Raw genomic sequence first — 5000 nt, forward strand, 5'->3', positions numbered from 1 at the left:
ATAAATAAACAAAACTAAACTTAATTGAACTGGAACAAAAAAAAAAAAAACTTAAGTAAATGAAATAAAATAGAAATAGTAATAGAAATAAAAGAGAGAGAGAGAGAGAGAGAGAGAGAGAGAGAGAGAGAGAGAGAGAGAGAGAGAGAGTCATGTTACGGTGATTGGTTTAAAAATGCTTTTGTTGCTTGTGTAGTTATTAAAGGTGGTTTGTTGTTGTTTGTTTGCTTGTTGATAATTGTTGTTGTTTTCTTCTTCTTCTTCTTCTTCTTCTTCTTCTTCTTCTTCTTCTTCTTCTTCTTCTTCTTCTTCTTCTTCTTCTTCTTCTCCTCCTCCTCCTCCTCCTCCTCCTCCTCCTCCTCCTCCTCCTCCTCCTCCTCCTCCTCCTCCTATCCCCGCACCCCTATGCACCACCACCATCACCACTAGTAGCTACTGCATCACTAATGGAGTAATCACGTCTCTGTCTCTCTCTCTCTCTCTCTCTCTCTCTCTCTCTCTCTCTCTCTCTCTCTCTCTCTCTCTCATCCGTGTTTCCGTGGTGAATTAGATTACTACTGATGATGCAGAGAGAGAGAGAGAGAGAGAGAGAGAGAGAGAGAGAGAGAGAGAGAGAGAGAGAGAGACCAAACGTAGCTAATGTGTGTTTGTGTCATATTTTCTCAGTTAGTTGTCGTGTGTCCCTTGATTAGGTTAGAGAGAGAGAGAGAGAGAGAGAGAGAGAGAGAGAGAGAGAGAGAGAGAGTATGTGCGTGTGTGTTTCATAATTATTTTAGTGTGTGACGTTACTTATCTGTTTGTTTGTTTGTTTGTTTCCTCGTTCACTTTGTTTTTATATGTTTTGTTTGTTTTGTGTTTATTCTCTTATTTATCTCTATTTCTAGGCACAGAGAGAGAGAGAGAGAGAGAGAGAGAGAGAGAGAGAGAGAGAGATAGGTTAATATCCTTTTTATTTGTATTAAAGAAACAATTAATCTCTCTCTCTCTCTCTCTCTCTCTCTCTCTCTCTCTCTCTCTCTCTCTCGTATCAGTCATGGCCGTCACTCAACCGCAGACCAAGAACATGAAAACTAACCACTAGTACCAGCATATCTTCTACTCTCTCTCTCTCTCTCTCTCTCTCTCTCTCTCTCTCTCTCTCTCTCTCTCTCTCCGCTACCCACGTGACTTGAAGGAGCGGCCAGTGTTACCAGTCTTCGCGCTGTAACCCGAAACATTGGCAACGATTTGATGTGTGTTGTGTTTCGTGGAGTTTTTCTTCTCTTGATATCTGATGTGACTCCCTCTTGCGCTTTGAGGACACGAGAGAGAGAGAGAGAGAGAGAGAGAGAGAGAGAGAGAGAGAGGAGAGGGGTTGGTTTCATTTCAACTTCTCCTTCCAGACACTTTTTCACTTTCAGTTTGTTTTCTCAGGCTAGTAGGTTTCCAGTTGAGCCTTTCTCGTTCCAGACATTTTCTTTTTCACGTCCGCGTCTTGTTTTCTTAGTGTAGTAGGTGTATTAGGGGTATCAGGGCCAGGACGGTGCCTCATAACGGAGTACTTTGGGTTTTGGAGTAGTAGTAGTAGTAGTAGTAGTAGTAGTTGTTGTTGTTGTTGTAGCAGTAGTAGGAACAGTAGAAGTAGTAGTGGTGGTAGTAGTAGTGGTAGTAGTAGTAGTAGTAGTAGTAGTAGTAGTAGTAGTAGTAGTAGTAGTAGTAGTAAAAGAATGAAAGCAAGAAAAAGAAGAACGACACTTTTTTCTCCAACTTAATACTGATAAAAAAACATAAAAAACATCAACATCAATCCCTAAACAAGAAGAATGACCTTTTTTTTTACCCCCTTTTTTTATATATTTAACAAGTAACAAAGTGAGCAGCAGGAGCAAGACTAATATTCCTATTTTAAAACGCCGCTATGCCATTTAAAAAGCTCGCGGTGAAGATGCACGCGTTTTTATGGATGTTTTGATGATTGCAGTGATTAATTAGCATGAATTCTGCGTTATTGGAGGGAGAAACGCTTCAAAACCCTACTATTCATCTGTGTCCTTAGATAATGGTCGCGGTGGGAGAGCAGTGTGCCTGTATACGAGCTTAACCCTTAAACCAGCAGCAAAACCCACAACATCTCCCTTAATAATAACACGAGCGTCATTCCCCCACCACAAGCACCGCAAGAAACAAGTGAAGCGCGGACCCTCCTTGGTAGTGACGTCCCTGCATCATATAGACCAAATTCTCCACAGGCATCTCTTATTGTGTTCTGAAACCCTTTGCTCTCAACACGACTGCTTTCAAAGGATACACGCGTGATTGACTGGATTCTTGTGCTTCTCGTCTTAATAGTGTAAAATTTTCGCTAATCTCTTTCTAGAACCAAGGTAAAGAGAAAGAATAGTACATGTTTTCTCTTTACCTTGACTAAAACTAAAAATACCCTTAGAGACACTTTGCTCTCAACACGACTGCTTTTAAAGGATACACGCGTGATTGACTGGATTCTTGTGTTTCTCGTCTTAATAGTGTTAAATTTTCGTTAATCTCTTTCTAAAACCAAGGTAAAGAGAATTCATGTTTTCTCTTTACCTTGACTAGAAGTTGACTCAGGAACGCTTTGTTCTCTCAGTACGACTGTTTTCAAAGGATACAGAGATCATTAACTAGATTCTTAAGTGTCTTCCTCGTAATAGTGTGGACATTCCGTTAATCAGTCATTGGAACGGTAAAAATAGCCTTAGAAACGTTTTGTTCTTTCACCAGGACTGTCTTCAAAGGATACCGTGATGATTAACCAGGTTCTTAAGAGTATTTTCCCTTCTAGTAGTGTGGAAATTTCATGGATATGTCATTATCACCGTAAAAATACCCTTAGAAATTCTTTAATCACTCTCTTTGACTGAATCTTTTACTAGAACCGTAGAAAAAAGCACCTTTAAAACGCTTTGCTCTCTCACCATAACAATTTCCAAACTCCAAAGAGATAATTAATACTCTTTAAAACGTGACTTATCATCTCTGACCTTTAAAAATAGTGTTGAGAAAGAGGAAAACATTTTTAAGAGTGTTTTTAAGATCATGATAACACATTAACCCTTTCTATACTAGGGTACATTTTTACCTTGAGATTCTGTGTGATTAGACCATTTTATTGACATTAGGAAGGATTAGCGGAGGTCAGAAGATTAATGGCCACAGTCTTCACTATTTCAATTCCTCACATGAATTTGTGAAGCTGTGTAAGATCACCAAATAGTAAGCAGAATGAATATCAAAACGCGTCATGGTACTCAAGGGGTTAACAAGGTTTTTACATGATTAAAGAAAAAAAAAACACTTGAAAATACGACTAATTAGCTCTATGGCCTTTCAAAATGAGTAGGATGAGAGAGCAAAGGGTAGAAATGGTTCGGTAATACGGGTCATTGTATAGGAGGAAGCTGGAAAGGTGGACGTGCTTGCAGGCGGGCAGGCAGGCGGGTGTGTGGTGAGGCGAGAGTGTCTGTGAGGGGGAAGTCTTATGGAGGTACATGACGTAAGCTTTGCAATTACTCACAGCGTCTGGCGGCACTCATGTTACCAAATGGTCCTGCGTTAGATGCCACACCCTTACTCCTTCCTTGCCCTCATGCCTGGGACCTTGACTTCACACACACACAAACACACACAAACAAACAAACATACACACACACACACACACACACACACACACACACACACACACACACACACACACACACACACACACACACACACACACACACACACACGTGAAGGGAATGCACCAAGAGGCTTAACAAAGAGAGAGAAGATAAGAATGTGCAGAAATATAGTTTTTAAATGGAGTAATAGATTTGTGGAATGTCTTATCGCAAGGAGTCTGTCTGTGTGTGTGTGTGTGTGTGTGTGTGTGTGTGTGTGTGTGTGTGTGTGTGTGTGTGTGTGTGTTTGCAGTGAGACTTTGGTGTTAAGAACTTAAGAGACGGGACATAATTCTCTTCACACACACACACACACACACACACACACACACACTAACAACCAGCATCTTCCCCCGTCATAAGCCACGTGTGTTTGTGTTTTGCTGAAGGGGTGAATGTCCGTGTGTGTTTATGTCTCCTTATCACTCTTCTGCAATTGGTTCGTACTGCCGCGGACTGGTGCAGACAAGATCACTGATAACACCAACACTCCTCTGAATCGCCTCCTAGCCCCACAGTTCCCCCTTCCCCACTGGTATTCTGATGCACTCCTACCCGCGCCTCCACTGCTGTCAAAAGGCTCTAGATGAAGTTATGAAGTGACTCGCTTTTCTTTTCTTTATTTTTTCCGGTTGTAGTGACAGATTAGCAAGATTGTAGCGGTTTTTTTTTTATCGAGATGTATTTTTTTTTTTAGAAAGCTTTTGAGATATAATTTCCACTACAATATGCTAAGACTATCACTCCAATCATGAAAACACATTTGAAGACGATTGATATCCACTAGAGCTTGTTAATCTTGCTGTAACCCCTACCACTTCCACTAGAGCTTGTTAATCGTGCTGTAACCCCTACAACTTCCACTAGAGCTTGTTAATCGTGCTGTAACCCCTACAACTTCCACTAGAGCTTGTTAATCGTGCTGTAACCCCTACAACTTCCACTAGAGCTTGTTAATCGTGCTGTAACCCCTACAACTTCCACTAGAGCTTGTTAATCGTGCTGTAACCCCTACAACTTCCACTAGAGCTTGTTAATCGTGCTGTAACCCTTATAACTTCCACTAGAGTACGCTAAACCTCCCTTCAAATGATAAAAAAAACATCCTTAGAAACTTGAACCCACCAAACTAATAATGAAAACACGGAAAGACCTTCGAAACCCCAATAACTTCCACTAGAACCCACCAAACCACGAAAACTCCCTTGAAAATCCCAATAACTTCCATTAGAACCCACCAGACCACGAAAACTTCCTTGACAACCCCAATACCTTCCACTAGAACCCACTAAACCACGAAAACTCCCTTGAAAACCCCAA

General features: G+C 41.0%; 1 protein-coding gene across 2 annotated transcripts in view; it reads left to right on the forward strand.

Annotated features, from left to right (window-relative positions):
• The window catches only part of LOC123512110 (extracellular sulfatase Sulf-1-like), a 70631-nt gene that overhangs the window by 37147 nt on the left and 28484 nt on the right, over nucleotides 1–5000 (forward strand). The gene's annotated exons all lie outside the window — the stretch shown is intronic.

The sequence above is a fragment of the Portunus trituberculatus genome, chromosome 4, assembly GCF_017591435.1.
Source record: "Portunus trituberculatus isolate SZX2019 chromosome 4, ASM1759143v1, whole genome shotgun sequence".
Classification (NCBI taxonomy): domain Eukaryota; kingdom Metazoa; phylum Arthropoda; class Malacostraca; order Decapoda; family Portunidae; genus Portunus; species Portunus trituberculatus.